This window comes from Dasypus novemcinctus, chromosome 2 (assembly GCF_030445035.2).
Source record: "Dasypus novemcinctus isolate mDasNov1 chromosome 2, mDasNov1.1.hap2, whole genome shotgun sequence".
Taxonomy (NCBI): domain Eukaryota; kingdom Metazoa; phylum Chordata; class Mammalia; order Cingulata; family Dasypodidae; genus Dasypus; species Dasypus novemcinctus.
The window spans coordinates 106,556,031-106,573,449 of NC_080674.1; positions in this window are offsets into that span (position 1 = coordinate 106,556,031).

A 17,419-nucleotide genomic window follows, 5' to 3' on the forward strand; every position below is an offset into this window, starting at 1 on the left:
AAACAGAAAACAGATAAGGTTGGTAGTAGTGCTAAGCAAGTAAGAAAGAATAAAATTACCTAGTAGCTGGAAAGAAAACTCTTGAGTTTTGAAAGACTGAAAGCTGGTGATAAAATAAACCTGCAAGTGAGGTGTCAACATCTATTAAGATATACTAGAATGTGCTCTCTTTGGACCTAGTAAGATATAATATGCCTACTAGGAAGATCTGGGGAGATGTGTTCAACTACAAATAATAAACTGAAACCTACCGCATATTGAGGGGATTGTTGTGCATTTGGCATAACCATAGAGCCTCTAGGTATCAGAATTGTATACAGCAGAGTTCTCATGAAAACTTTGTGCACTATTCCCTAAAGTGCAGGATACACCTTACTTACTGGTAGTCGTGAGATAATTTTAAATACACAGAACATTTTTATTTTACCTCTCCTCAGTTTTTAACATTTTTATTTTGATATAAACATTTAAATGGTATATTAGAAAAGATATAACCCATATATTGTTACAACAACTGCTGAAAGGCACGAGTTGGGGAGGCCACGAGACCAAAGAACACACCTGGCATTTAGTCAGGCATAAGCTTTCCTGTGACTTTCAGACAGGAGAGAATCTTTGATGGCAGCCAGTCAAAGAACAAATGAAGTTAGCACTCTGCAAAGAGATGAGAAAATGAGGGGTGATATATAATGGGTTTCAGAACAAGAACATTCAGAACAAGAACATAGGGTATGTGAAGCTTACACATGGAGTGTAGTGATGTTTTTACTATGCTCGCTCATAGGACATTTACCAAGAATGTTTACTGCTTTGGGAAAATTATAGTGTACAGTACCATCTATACATTCCCTCCTCTCTGGGAAGGGTTGTTAACCTTTAAGCTATGCCTAGGCCATGCAGGTGGCTATGTGCTGAGGACTTGGGAGGGGGGAGACTTATTTGGCTAGAGCAGAGAAAGAGAAGTAGGTTAGAACAGAAGAGGCCAGAGAGATTATGGGGTGGGGTGGGGAGTTTGAGGGAAAGGGGGTTGGTTATATAGGGCTTCTAGGTAGGTAACCATATAATTTATCATACAATCTGGACCGTTTTATTAGAGTAAGAGAGGGCTTGTTGTATAGTATATCATAATGACATGCATAAACTGGGGCCATCCCAGGCAAACTGGAACACAGGATCACTCAATGTATCAACTTTAAATCTGAGTAAAGTGGAGAGTCACTGCAGATGTTTTGAAAGGATCCCCCTGGCTGCTATATTGAGAATAGAGTGGAGTGGAGCAGGAGCAGAAGCAGACAGTAGATAATAATTCAGGTTACATGAGCATATAATCAAGTCTGGAAAGCATTGTTCTAGCACATATGGTACCATTAATCCTCTTGATCCAGAATAATTCTGTTGGGTCTGAGAATTGGTGATGCCAGAATAGGCCTAAGCAGTTTGTTTCATCCCCAGGGGAGCCCCACTTATTTTCAATGTACAAGGCATGGGACTAGGTGCTAGAAATTTTTTTTAAAAATTGAAACTACACCTCTGCACTCGAAACATTTACTGGTTGAGAAGAAAGAGCATATATGTAAGTGACAGATAATAAGGCTCGAAAGATTATGTTCTGGGAATACCACCAGCCTGATTTTCCTCCTGAAGTTAGGGGATAAGGGAAAAAGACATTTTGGTCAGATTCTACCAGGTAAATTGTATCAAACAGCCCATATCCTATTTCCCTTATGAAGCTTTAGATAAACTTCCAAAGAGAATGAGTCTATTCTGAAAGCTTAAAAATAGATTCCTGGGTGAATCTAACATTAGCCCTTAGATTGAGAACCATTTTCCAGAATGACAGTACATTTATGGGATATTCTTCTGGGATTTGTATTCCTCATTTAAGAATTAAAAATCAATGTGTAGTTACATCCTACTGTGAGGTGCTAAATATATCAAAAATCCAGGGAAAGAATAGGGAAAGAAAATGGGTTTGAATAAAATTTTCAATTGTTAAAGATAACCAACTTGTTACTATATATATATACACACACACACAGCTACCTTCTAAAATGAGATTGCTGAATTCTAACTCTGCTTAATTTCATTTGGTCAAGCTACGTGTAGTCCAAAATATTTCATGCTATTTCTCTTTACTTGTACAAACTGCATCTTACAAATTGTATATCACCAGCATGGTTTAGAGAAAAATGTCAGTGTTTTTCTGAAGAGAAAGCTCTTCTCTCTGAAGCTCTTCTAGCTTGGGGATAACAGTAATTTTTTTAAAAAATTATTTTTGGTAAATATTCATTTGAAACAAATTTAGGGAATTTTCATGGAAGGTACATGACATGTGGAGCTTAAACTCTCATTTAACAGATAAGGGAGCAGTTGTCAATAGAGTTTCCATGGTATGCTCAGGATTACACAATTAATAAGAGAGCAAGAACTAGAACTCAAGGATTTTAACTCTAATTCAAAACAATATAATACTAAGAAGATCATATTGTAATGCCATGAGAGATAGTTACTCAAATCCTGGTTTAGATATAGAGAGACAAGTTCTATCCTCATAAATATATTACCACTGAGAAGTCATCTGTTTTGTTTTGGTTTTTTTTATCTTCCTTTTATCTGCAAAATGAAAGAAATAGACTTGTCAACCATGTCAAAGGGATATACAGTTTCATAGCACAAATATTGCAGGGCAGTGACAGTCCCAAGCGGTCTTCTGTGATGTTTTCTTTTATGCATCTCCCAAGAGCAGGTTCAATAGACACAATCTTTATATTATGCTTAAAAGAGTGAAGGCATTGCCAAACATATTGAAAATCATTTAGGCAAATAGCAATGTAGAACATGACAAGAGGTGATACCCTGGTCAAGTAAGAGTCAACTCACACATAAACATTTATAGAAATCAATATTTCAGTGACTTAAAACTTCAATTGTGTGATCTGATCAACACAATGAATAATAAGAAAAATGAAGATTATAGTGATGATGGTGAGTACAACAGTTAACACAAATAATATGCCATGTGCCAGGTATCATTTCGAGCATTTTACACTTATTCGGCCCTCAGAAAAGTCATATAATACTAATATTATGATTCCCCACCACCCACCTCACCCACATTTATTTACATATTTTTATAAAAGACTTGTGAGGGCACTGAAATTTTATAAGATCAATGACAAAAAAAGATTAAGAATAGCCCTAGAGGGGAAGCATATGTTAGAAATACATGACAGTGGGGACTCTTGGTTACATAGGAAGAAAACCCTGCTCAAACTAGCTTAAACAAAAGGAAATCTACTGCCTCATATAAACCAAAAACTGAGTCCAATGACTCAAACGATGTCCTTATCCCTTAGTCTTTCTACATATCTTGGGTCTGATTTGTTCTGTGATGGTTTGTTTCATTCAGACCAACTCTTCCTGAAGGACCAAGGGAGAATCAACCATAGCTCCAAACTTAGATCTCATCACCTTAGAAATCACACCAGAAAGAGAACTTTTCCATTCTAATCATCAAAGCAATATATTGCAGTTTATTCCCTTGTGCACTTAAGCCAGTAGACTATAGACTCAAAATTCAACACAATGCAACAAACCAGCTATTTGTGAAGTACTGTGTTCGGCAGTAATTGATGAAAAAGACAGACTTATAACTGACTACAATTCAGTATAGACCATGATAAGTACTGTACCAGAAACACTGATAAAATTCTTTGGGGGAAAGTGTGATTAAAGAGGCTCAGAAGGTCACTGAGAAAGTGTTCATGGAAGAAGTAGTATCAGAACCAGGCCTTCCTTGAAAAATGGGTAGCTTGTTGACAGGCGAGATCATGGGGACAGTGTTTATTATAAAAGAACAAAGGCAAAGAGGGTCAAGAGTGGTGAATAGTGAAGTGAGAGTAGGATGTTTGAACTGTGGAAGGAGATGAAGCTGTATTTATAGTATGGCTGCCATACTGGGGGGTTAAAATTCTTTAAACAAAGAGGGACAATTGAAGAAAATCTCCAAATCTCCAAGTACCTCGAGAGTGCCAAGATGAGAATTATTCTATAAATAGGATGTTCTAGGAGCAGGGGGAAAGCTAGATTGGAAGAGACAAGCCAAAGTCAAGGAAGCCCATTGGAAATTTATGGCAAAATTCTAAGTATAAGAGTAGTGGCAATGAAGGCAGTAATAAAGGGAAGAAATGAGAACTGGAAGCAAGAAACATTTTGGAGTTCAAATCCATAAGACTTGAAAATAATTGATGGTAAGAATTGAGATAAAAAGAAATTTAAAAAAATAAAAACATTTCCAAGACTTGGTACCCGGAAGGATGCTGACACTACTAACACAGCGAGGTATCACAAGAGGGAAAGCACGGGGTAGGGAGGGCAGCAGGGCAGGTTTGTATGTGTGTACCTGCACGAATGTAAAGGGGCAGGGGGAGCAGAGGGTGAAGAGTGACCCTCCCTTGCAGCATGCAGGAAATAAAGCAAGAAAGGAAAGTACTGTATGATGCAGTTGAGAAGGATAACTTTCTGCAAGATGAGAACACTCAGATACAATCTATAGCACATATTTGCCATTTTTTAAATGTTATTTGTCTTCCAGTCACTCTAAATCAAGCACATATAAAATGAAAGCTTAAAATATACCCACTAAATCCGTCATCATTTCCCTGACTGCATCTATTCAATACATTTGAAGATTTGCTACCTAGGCTGCTACTATTTTGCCTAAACTTTTAAGAAGCAATTCTATTATTAGTACAAAGTGTGATTCCCTTTTGTCATTTCCAGAAAACTTATTTTTGACTTCTGTATTCTCTACCTTCTTTTCTCTAAAGATTGCAGTGAAGTAAATATTTAGTGAATATACCCTTATTATCTGATACAAGTCCTCCAGTGTGCCTTTCAAAAACTCCCTGCAATTTCTTTAGTCTTAAAATAATCGGGGGGAGAGAAAGAAGTTGGAGGTGATTGTTTGAAATGGAATAAAAATGTTGAGCACTTGACACCAGTTAGATGGTGTCAAGCCTCCAGGGGATGACATCTAGAATTCAGCCGCCTGTATGTCACTAACATTAGGGGTGGTGCTCAAAGACAGAGTCAGATGGCACAGCGGAATCCAGTGGAGCTTGGGTTCTTGATGATTTTATTTAATTGCTGATTTAACCAATCTGGAAGCCACCTGTTATAAGACTGCAATTTACTTTAAAGTACTTTGGCAAATACCGTATGATATCATATGTGTGTAACTTGCTTTAAGCTATAACCCAGCGGCTGTAAAGCACTCTACTAAAAAACACCCTGTCCAGGAATGGTCAACTTTCAATCAAGGGCACAGGAGTGGTCTCCTGGAATTCTCATCAGGAAGGCAATACTCTGGAATGGCTATTACCAGCACTGCTGTTACCTGTGTTTTGCTCAATAACTTACACTTTACTAATTAGCATGCTAAATGTCAGAAAAGGGCTTTTAGTGATAAAAATAGCACCTTGTTGACTAGCATGATGAATGTTAAGATTGGGCTCTCACTAGCAAAATTGAAGGTGTTCAAGCTATGTGGATTTGCTAAAATTATTTTAAGATACTTCCCACCCTTACATTAATAGGAAAGTATACTCTAGCAAGGTTAGAAGTCCATACCCTTTAGAATAAGAAATTAAGGCTAAACTCTTAAACTGGGTAGCTCCTCCTCATAGAATCTGCAGGTCTGATTGCCTGTGATCAACTGTAAGGTGACAGAATCCTGTCTCGAGAATCTTGGTGATCACCTTTGGTGACCATTTTATATAAGGTGGTGGGTGGTCTGAGATACTAAAGGATACAGAGTCGGGACTTCCTCAAGCACATACAGCAGGTCATATGACTCTTTTCTTATACTTGCTTGCTAAAAAGTATTTAGTACAGTAAATATCAGTAAAGGTGTCAGATTACCTAGATCATTTTGCAACATCACCAAAACCTGGAGCTGCTTGTTTTTAGAATACATTTTCTTTATTGCTCAAGCCAGTTGATTTAAGATTTCCTCTTATTTGCCACTGACGATATTCTAACTTATACACCATAACACCATCATCAGTTCACCAGTTAGCTCTTTTTAGGTCTGTAATTTAGGTTGTACTTTGAGGGGCATGTGCTATCGGAGAGGGCCAGTACTCTATAATCATGCTACACTCATTATTATTCAAGTCTCACAGAGGTTGAATGACTTGTCCAAGGCTGTCATAATATTGGATCTGAAACTTCTCATGATTTCAAATCTCTTTGCTCTCTCCTACAACATTTTTGACCGTGGAAAACATTGTCGATGACCTGGATTTAATCCTGATGTCATCACTTACTAACTGTGTGACCACTCTCTGCCTTCATTTCCTTATCTATAAATTGAACTAGCAAATTCCTTACAGAGTTTTAATGAGGATTAAATGAGACATGCCATGTTCAACCCTGAGCACAACAGCCGACATGGTAAATACCCCGTAAAAGTCATCATCATAATATCTAGAGTAAGAGTGTCCACCTAGATCTGGATCATTACTATTAATAATTCCTCCTCTTTCTAAAATTTTATGATTTCACTTTCATTTTGTACTCTACAAAGAGAACATTAGTGAAGAAAGAGAAATTTCATCTACTCTAATTCCAGTGTCAATCCTTTTGTTTGGTAATGCTCTCTTTTACATATGCTGTCAAATATGTATTGATTGCCTGCTGTGAACCAGGTACTGTGGTGATGTCTCTGAGGAGTTCTTTTTTTTTTTTTTTGGGTTGTTTTTTTTTTTTTAATTGACTTTGTAATAATATTACATTAAAAATATATATGTGAGGTCCCATTCAACCCCACCCCCCCATCCCCCCTCTCCCCCCCCAACAACACTCGTTCCCATCATCATGACACATCCATTGGATTTGGTAAGTACATCTTTGGGCACCTCTGCACCTCATAGACAATGGTCCACATCATGGCCCATACTCTCCTCCATTCCATCCAGTGGGCCCTGTGAGGATCCACGATGTCCGGTGATCACCCCCAAGGCGCCATCCAGGGCAGCTCCACGTCCCAAATACGCCCCCACCTCTCATCTCTTCCTGCCCTTCCCCATACCCATCGTCCGCCATGTCCACTTTTCCCAATCCAATGCCACCTCTTCTATGTGGACATTGGATTGGTTGTGTCCATTGCACCTCTATGTCAAGAGGAGGCTCAGATTCCACATGGATGCTGGCTGCCATCCTCCCATTTTCAGTTGTAATCACTCTAGGCTCCATGGTGTGGTGATTGTCCTTCTTCAACTCCATCTTAGCTGAGTGTGGTAAGTCCAATAAATCAGATTGTAGGTGCTGGAGTCTGTTGAGGCTCAGGACCTGGCTATCACATTATCAGTCCAGAGAGTCAAATCCCCTAACTATATCTTAAACCCCAACGTTAACTGCACCTCCAGCAGATTAGTATGAAAGTCTTATGAAGGGAGATCCCATCTGAGTCCAGATTCATCACACATAAACATCATTTCCAGAGAGGGGCCATCTGCCCTGGTAGTAAACCCCATCGGCCATGACCATAACTCTCATGGGTCTCTTTAGCCTTCATAGGAACCAATATCTGGGGGTTGTATCTGCTTTATCTGTCTCTCTGACTCTGCTCAGTTGTGCATGAGGGCAATCCTTCTGCCAGCCTCCAGACTCTTTTTTAGAAACTCGTAGCCATATAAACTCATTTCTCCTTTCCATTTCCCCCTTACTTTAGGTCAAACAGCATTTTAAAGTCATGTTATTTTATGTAGACATGGATATTCTGCTGATCCACATTGAACCTTCCATATAAGGTCCTTTTCCAGTTGCATCATCAGTTGGTATTTGATAGTGGTCCCTCGTTGCCAGGGAGGCTCATCCCCGGGTGTCATGTCCCACGCTGGAGGGAAGGCATTGCATTTACATGCTGAGTTTGGCTTCGAGACTGGCCACATTTGAGTAACATGAAGGCTGACAGGAGGAAATTCCCAGGCACAATGTTGCTCTAGGCCTTGTTCTTATTTTAGGTTTATCAGCTCACAAGCATAGTCATTAGCATCAGGGGCTCACTGTTGAACCCTCACTCCCTCCCGGTCCCCGCCGCTGTACCTGGGAGACTATCGCTGCTCCCCTAGGGACCACGACAGAGCACCACTGGCCAGGAACCCAGTACCCCCCCTGCTGGGTTTTTAATTGTTGCCACTATGAGTATATCCAATCATTAACATGCGCCCTGGACATATGTTCTGTACAGCTCCCTGTCAGCCATATATCACCTGTCATTGGTATCCCATACCAGTATCCCTCCATTGCCATTGTTGAAACACTCTGTGATCCAGAACTCCCCGAAATTTGAAGCCCAATATAATGTCATGGTCCCTTACTAGGGAATGGCATATAGCGATGGGTTTAAAGGATAGATAAAGAACTTGGATAAAGTTAGATAAAGAACTTAGATAAAGAATGTTGACTTGAAAAAATTCCACATCCTATCCTTTTTTTCCCCCCCCCCCCTAATTATTCAGCGTTTCTTCATAGGAGTCCTAGACCACAGCAATGCATATATATAATATACAGCACTCCCATACATCCACCACAACACCTTTTTCCTTCCACAGCGATACTCTTACACCCTATTCACATCATATTTACTTAAGGTGATGTACAGAGTCTGAGATATTAGCTTTCTAACATGGTAATATCTGTGCTTACATTATGGTGCATACTTTAGGATACACAGTTCTTTACATTTTTAGTTCTCCTATGTTTTACATTATGGTTTACATTATCAGTCTGTCGTCTCCTATATGTTATGGTGTAATATTACATGTTTTATATCCATCCTTGTGTACTCTCAAGAAACTCCTCCCTTGCCCCCCATTTACTTTGGTTCCACACATTTAACGTCCATTTTCCCTTCCACCTTGGTGCCCACAGTGACAGCCAACCTCCGTTTCCTGAGGAGCCACTTCCAGAGATAGATGGAATAGTGTTTAGGGCCTAACTTGCTCATCTGCCCTAATGCCCTGGGAGCCACCCTTTCTCTCGAGGGATAGAGTTCCCTCTATTTGGTGGCATTAGTCCTCCCCAGGATGTGGGTCCACCCCCACTCTCACTACTTGGGATTCTACCCCATGGTGTCACCCACTCTGGCAGAATGAGCATTTAGACATTCCCCAGGAGCCCGTCCTGCATCAGACCCTCCCCTCCGAGCATTCTAAACAGGTAACCCTCTTTATTATATTTTGATATTATTTTCTCGGCATTTTACTCTCCACCACCTCCTAACCCTCTCCTGTGTTCGTATGCTACCCCTCCCTCCCCCCACTTTTGGGCAACATTACCCAACCGTCCCTCCCCAGCCACCCTCAAACCCGTAAAGCCCCAACCAAAGGCAACCCCTTGCCCCCATTTTATCTCTTCTGAGGAGTTCTTAACCTTTCAGGACAACTTGGAATACCTGTTTTTCCCCAAAACTGAAATTTCTACTTGCCTAAGTAACCCCAATTTTCACAATGGTTATTTTGCAAAAAAAGTCTTTGACACAAATTTATTTTCCATGCAATACAAATCTGTGTGCCAGCTTCGAATCCCTCACTAAACACGAAAATTAACAGTCATCTCCTTGCCCATGGTTAGCGAACAATAACTGTGACCAACAAAAAATTTCCAGAGTTTAAGAAACTGTTGCAATTACAAAGGCTTTTTGTGCTATTGTCCACAATCACTGTTACTTGCAATCTGATACAAGCCAGTCCTCCTACACTGATTAAATAAAGTGTCAAAAAGGAGAATCTGGAATCAGCAACCTTTTTAAAATTAGTAACTCTTATTTCCTCTCTTTTCTATAGGGACTCAGTTCCAAGTGTCTCCTTATCCAAGAAAGCCAACATTTCCCCCTGTAATCATAAAACACTGCTTAAAAATTGGTCTTTTTTTATCAGATGCCTCCTGCCACGTGTGAGAGCATAGTGAGGTTTGGCAATCTGAAAAAGTCCCCATGTGTTTGGAACTCATTGTATTATACACTGTGGAAACACCATCTGCAGGCAGTCTTTCCCTCTCCAACTTGTCAGGGTGAGTGGCTGGAGGGATCCATAAGCCAGGATGCTTCGTTAACTGGCAGTGACTCTGCCAGTGTAAGGGAAACATCTGTATCAGCCAAATCTGGTAAAAATTTGATAGTTAACTGACACCGAACATTTATGCAAGAATTTCAGTGTCTCTAAAATAAAGCCAGTGCCTCAGAAACCTCTAATTGATATCTCCACATCTTAGCATTCACTGTTAAGAGCTGGGGTCATTTGATAGTTGCTTAAATCATCTCAGAGATGATTCTTACATTTTTAGGCTGTTCTGTCTAAAGAGGAATGTGGGAGGACACTGAGAATCGGTGAGCCTTGTCCTTGTCTTGATCTTTCTTCACCTTTCTCCATGGTGAGGAAACAATGAATTATCTCAGCATGGCAGTATTTTGAAGTCTTCCCCTGAAATAATCCCTAAGGAGAAAATGTTTATGAAAGGAAGTTTTGTGAAGCACAGGCAAAAAAATTTTTTAAAAAATCAAAACCATCTACTTCTGCACAGACTGAAACAGATTGATCCTCTCAGTGTGTTTCCTGAGTTTAGGTTTGTTGGGAAGGTTGGTTGAAGAATTCTGAAGAAAAACTTGTATATGTGCTCAGAACAAAGTGGATAGGTAGAATACTAGCCAGCCTTACAAGTTGAAATATATTAGATATTTAATTTGAGATCCTGGCTGCATCTTTGTACACATTTTAGAAAACTGTCCTTATAAAGTTATCCATCATCCCCATCCCAGCACTTATACCATAATTATATTGACCACATGAATATAACAAAATATTCATTGTAATCACTGATCATATAACTGACCATATAAAAATTATCAATTAATAGGAATAAACTAGAATGAGATCCTGTTTGCGTATGTTATATTCAACATTTTTTGCAAGTAATTAGAGAAGAGGAAAAGGTGGTGATAAATAAAATGGGTTGAAAAGTTACATTCAAGCTCACACACCTCTGAAAATAACACATAATAATAAGTTTTCAGCTCTAGAAGGTAGAATGTAAAAACATGAGTTACTTTGGAGACTTTCGGTATCTATTACCCCTGTTCTACAAAATGTGTTGGTGGGTTCGCATATTTAACAGATTGTTAGTAAGAAAAATACTTACCGGTTTTGATTTCTGAGACTTCTATATCCAGTCCAAAAAGTGTGTCCTAAGATCATGAAAGGTTGAGGAGGGACTGTGGAGATTAATATATGAGGAGAGGGGATAGGAGGAAGTTGCAAAAAGGGAAGGTATGGGAAGGGAGCTGGGTAGGTTTACAGAAGTAGCAGATTGCACCCAAAGGAGCTGGTAGGCCCCTGAGGAATGGTTGAAAAGCACTCCTAGAAAAGTTATATTAAAAGTTGTGAACTAGGTGAGACTGACAACCTCAGGAGAGATCCCATGCCACGCCCAAGCAGAGCAGGCAAAGAACTGAACATTGTCAGGGAGCCTTGGATAGTGAGGGTACCTGCGCTGATCAGTATGCACCAAAGTTGAGAAGAGCCTCTGTCTTCTTCTAGATTGCTAAACACCCTCAGGGCTTTAGTATGACCCTGAAAGAAAGGAAGTCACATCAATGGTTGAGCTTGAATTTTTAGCCAGCCCTGAAGGATGGGGGCTTTACAATTAAATATAACTTGGTCTTGAAAAGGGAAGCATTGTAGCGGTTTTTTTCCTTCCAAATTTTAAGGATGGCAAAATTTATACCCACTACCCATGGTACAGACCAAGAATATCATCCAATTTTGACTGTAAAAGGAAAGAAGAATGCTAATAAAGCATCTTGGAAGGTAGTAGAGAAAGGCTTGGGGCAAAGAAGAATGAGGAAATATTGGAGAATGGCTATGCCACAGGACCCAAGTGCCTTTGCATGTATCCATACAAGCCATAGGCAGAAACTTGCTCCGCTGCTTTTGGCAGGACTTGGGAAGATGCCTTTTTATCTTCCCAGGAGGATAGAAAGCTTCTGAGTCTCTACCTCAAGGCCATCCCTATACACTTCTATTTCGCCCATGGAGGCTGATGTGAAACAGCTGCACACTCTGAGACCATTTTGAAGCAGACTAGAATTAGCACCTCAGCAAAGCGGTCCTATGGTGTTTTTTAAAAACCTTTATCCTACTAACATATATATGACCCCAAATTTTCTCTTTTCACCACATTCAAATAGATAATTCAATAATGATAGTTACATTAGCAATATTCTGCTATCATCACAACCATCCATTACCAAAACTGTATGATTTAAGCAGTAACTTCCCATTCCCTTGCCCACCACAACCCCTGGCCTACATTCTAGTATCTGACTCTATGAATTTGCTTATTGTGTTCATTTCATATCATTGAGATCATACAATATTTGGCCTTTTATGTCTGGTTTATTTCTCTCAATGTGATGTCTCTAAGGTTCATTCATGTTGTCACGTATATCTTTTTAAGTCTGATTTATATTCCATTGTATGGATATATTACATTTTGTTTGTCCATTCAGTTGATTGGCATTTGGATTACTTCCATCTTTTAGCAATTGTGAATAATTGAGGGATGAAACGGGGTCCCTGTTATGGGACGAGCGGGGTCCCTGTTACAGGACGAGTGGGGTCCCGTTGTGGGACGAGAGGGGTCCCTGGCGTGGGGAAGAAAGCCTCGTACGGCCGCTGAGGCTTCCCTCGGGGGCTCCGAAGGCGTGGAGGGCACACAACCCAGGAAGAAGTCGCGGAGACAGGCTGATGGCACAAGTCTGGTTTATTGTGGAAGGGGATGCAGATTTATAGGATTGGGGAGTGGTGTGGCGGGTTCTGATTGGCTAGGGCAAATGCTGTTTCAATATAAGGCAATGTTCTGGCATTGGGCTAGTGATTGGCCAGTAGAGTATGTGCTAACTCTTGATAGGCTGACACTGTTACTAAGCTGATAGGTGGTTGTAAACTGTTGCTGGGCAAACAGCGTACTAAGAGATTAGGTTTAAGGGAGGGGGGAGGGGAAGTGAGAGCTGGGCTAGGCGGGAGATAGGAAGGGGGAGGGCGGTGCTGGCTAGCGGTTAGCAGCGAAGGCCTAGTCAGGCGTGGTCACCTTGTCTAGGCCCAGTGGGCAGAGGCGGTGTCACCTCTTGCCGCACTGTTTGCCACTGAGGCAAGCCGGGTGCCCCTCCTCCCACAAATAATGACGCTATGAGCATCAGTGGACAAATATCTGTTCAAGTTCTTGCTTTCAGTTCTTTTGGGTACATACCTAGAAGTGGGATTGCCAGGTTTTATGCAATTCTATACTTAGCTTTCTGAGAAACTGTCAAACTGTCTTCCACAGCAACTGCACAATTTTACATCTTCAAATCCTATTCAACAATTGTAATTTTCCATTGTTTTTAAAAATTATTATTATTAGCCACTCTAGTGAGTGTGAAATGGTATCTCATTGTGGTTTTGATTTGTATTTCCCTGATGGCTAATGATGTTGAGCACCTTTTCATGTGCATTTGTCCATTTATATATCTTCTTTGGAGAAATGACTATTCAAGTCTTTTGCCCATTTTTTACATTGGATTGTTCGTCTCTTCGTTATTGAGCTGTAGGATTTCTTAATATCTTCTAGATATTAAACCCTTATTGGGTATGTGGTTTCCAAATATTTTCTGCCATTCTGTAGATGGTCTTTTTACTTTCATAACAAAGTCCTTTGATGCACAAAAGTTTTTAATTTTGATGAGGTCCCATTTCTCTATTTTTTCTTTTGTTGCTTGTGCTTTGGGTGCAAAGTCTAAGAAGCTATTGCCTAACACAATGACCTAAAGATACTTCCCTATGTTTTCTCCTAGGAGTTTATAGTTTGGGTTCTTTTATTTAGGTCTTTGCAATTTTTATATATGGTGTGCAGTAGGGGTCCATCTTCATTCTTTTGCATTTTTCCCAGTTTTCCCAGCACCATTTGTTGAAGAGACTATTCTTTCCCAATTGAGGTAAAAATCAGTTGGAATCCTTGTCAAAAATCCGTTGGCAATAAACGCGAGGGCTGATTTCTAAACTTGAATTTAATTCCAATGGGTTATATGCCTGTCCTGTGTCAATACTATGCTGTTTTGATTCCAGTGGCTTTGTTTTTTTCTTCTTTATTTTCTTTTAAGTGTTACATTCAAAAAATATGAATATACCCCCCACCCGTGAGTCCTCCAACTTTGTTCTTCCTTTTCAAGAAGGCTTTGGCTATTCTGGGCCTCTTATCCCTTCACAGAAATTTTATGACTGGCTTTTCCATTCTGAAAAGAAGGTCATTAGAATTTTGATTGGGATTGCACTGAATCTATAAATTGCTTTGGGTAGACTTGACATCTTAACAATATTTAGTCTTCCAATCCAAGAACATGGAATGTCCTTCTATTTATTTAGGTATTCTTTTATTTCTTTTGGTTTTATAAATTTCTCTGTTTAAGTTTTTTATATCTTTGGATAGATTTATTCCTAGATATTTGATTATTTTCATTGTTATTTTAAGTGGAATTTTTTATGGATTTCTTCTTCAAATTGTTCATTGATAGTGTATAGAAACACTATTGAGTTTTGCATGTTTATCTTGTACTCCTTCATTTGATGAATTCATTTATTTGTTCTGATAGCTTTGTCGTGGATTTTCAGGATTTTCTGTGTAGACCATCATGTCACCTGTAAATAGAGAAATTCTTACTTCCTTTCCAATTTCATATTTTTTTATATTGTCTCCACAGAAAAATACTAAACCATGCAGAAGGCACAACCAGAGTTAAATGGCAAGGTGAAAATTTACAAACTGCTAGTATTTATTCGGTATCAGACATTGTGTTACATACTTTACAAAAAATATACTTGTAGAGTAGTTGTTAGCTGAGCTAAAGATCTTGCCACATTCCTCTTCATCTATTTACTTTTACCAATGGTAAGGGCTTAAAGAAGAAAACTTGCAATTTCTATTTGGAGAGAAAGACCCTAGAATATATACACATATTCCCATATATAAACATAAATATTGCCATTGGACTTATCTCAAGGAATGAGATAAGTGCCAGTATTAATTCATTTAAGAATACATCTAGGATAACATTTTCAATTAAAAAAAAAAACACTTTATTTTTCTTTCATAAAATACACTTTCTTAAAAGAAAAATTATACGGACACCCACTACTTTTCCATGTGAAACAGTATTCTTCTGAAATATGGTCCCATATGCTTTTATATATTGAGCATGATGAAGAATGGACTTGTTTTTCACTGCTTTCATTATTCCTTTAAAAAAAAAGTTTTTGCCATCATTAATTAATGATCTGTAGCAAATTTGCTTTCATCTGAGCTGAGAAAGAAAGTAGCAAAGAGGGCAACTCCTAATCCAGAAGTTATGGTTGCTTCCGTACATATATCACCAACTCTCTCTTCACCACTAACAGTGACTGAAATATATTATTATGAAGTAAATGAAAGAGAAAAGACAGTGAAGCAAAAGGAAGACCATGAATATAAATTTTTCTACCATACCATTGACCCTATCATCAATTAAGTGCTCTGACATGGAGATGAGTGATAAAAAATATATCATATCTGTCATTATGTTATTATGAAATTGTTTTAGTAAAATCCCAGATAGAAAAGGTCAGAATAGTCAGTCATTCATTCACTCACCAGCAAATATTTATTGTGCTCCAGCTATGTGCCAGCCATAACCAATTCAAAAATCTAGGAGCTAATGGATAAAAGACCTAAATATAATAGCTGAAACTAGAAAAATCTTAGAAAACAGCTTAGGGATAAATCTTTGTGACCCTATATTTGGCAATGGATTCTTAATTATGATGCCAAAAGCATGAGCAACAAAAGAAAAAAATCATAATTAAAACTTTGGGACTTCAAAGAAAACTCACAGATGGAAGAAAATTTTTGCACAGTATATCTGATAAGGGACTTGTATCCAGAATATATAAAGAAATCTTGCAATTCTATAATAAAAAAAACGATGATTTAATTAAAAATGGCAAAGGATACGAATAGATATTTCTCCAAAGATATACATTGGCCCGTAAGCCATGAAAAGATGCTCAGCATCATTGTATTAGTCAGCTAAAGGAGTGCTGAAACAAAATACCAGAAATCTGTTGGCTTTTATAAAAGGGTATTTATTTGGGGTAAAAGCCTACAGTTACCAGGCCATAAAGTGTAAGTTAGTACCCTCACCAAAGCCTGTTGCCATGTGTTGCAGCAAGATGGCTGCCAGTATCTGCAAGAGTTCAGGCTTCCTCTCTCTCTTAAGGTTCCCTGGTCCCAGCTTCTTCCAGTATCAGTTATAGGCTGGGATAAGTCTCATCTGTTGCCCAGGGCTCATTTCTCTTGAAGCTCAGCTGCTCTACTCTCACCACAAGGCTAGCTGTGAACTATCAGGTAAATGGCTTGTCTTTCTGGAGCCTTGGCTGTGTCTAATGGAGAAGTCCCTCTTTCCTCAAGTATCTGCTTCTCTGTGTATTTACTTCCCAGTGCTCCAGGATTAAAACTCCTACAACTCTGCCATGTGATTTTTATGTCTTATGATGTGGCCCAATCAAAGCCTTTTTTTTTTTTTTTACTTTTTTTTCCCACTGCAATTGTTTTTTTTTTTTTTGTCTTTATTCATTTTTTTTAATATTACATTCAAAAAATATGAGGTCCCCAAATACCCCCCACTTCCCTCACCCCACTACTCCCCCCATAGCAACAATCTCGTCCATCATCATGAGACATTCATTGCATTTGGTGAATACATCTCTGAGCATTGCTGCACCTCATGGTCAATGTTCCGCATCATAACCCACACTCTCCCACGTTCCATCCAGTGGGCCATGGGAGGACCTACAATGTCCAGTAATTGTCCCTGCAGCACTACCCAGGACAATTCCAAGTCCTGAAAATGCCTCCATCTCATCTCTTCCTCCCATTTCCCACACCCAGCAGCCATCATGGCCACTTTCTCCACACCAATGCCACATTTTCTTCAATTACTAACCACATTAGTTCATGAATAGAATATCAGTAAGTCCACTCTAATCCATATTCTATTCCTCCATCCTGTGGACCTTGGATTGGTTGTGTCCATTCCACATCTATGTCAAGAGGGGGCTTAGATTCCACATGGAAACTGGATGCAATCCTCCTGCTTTCAGTTGTAGGCACTCTTGGCTCCATGTTGTGGTGGTTGACCTTCTTCAAGTCCATGTTAGCTGAGTGGGGTAAGTCCAATAAAGCAGAGTGGAGGAGCTGAAGTCTGTTGAGGCTCAGGGCCTGGCTATCATATGGTCAGTCCAGACATTCAGATACCCTGGGTATATCTTAAACCCCAGCACCAACTACA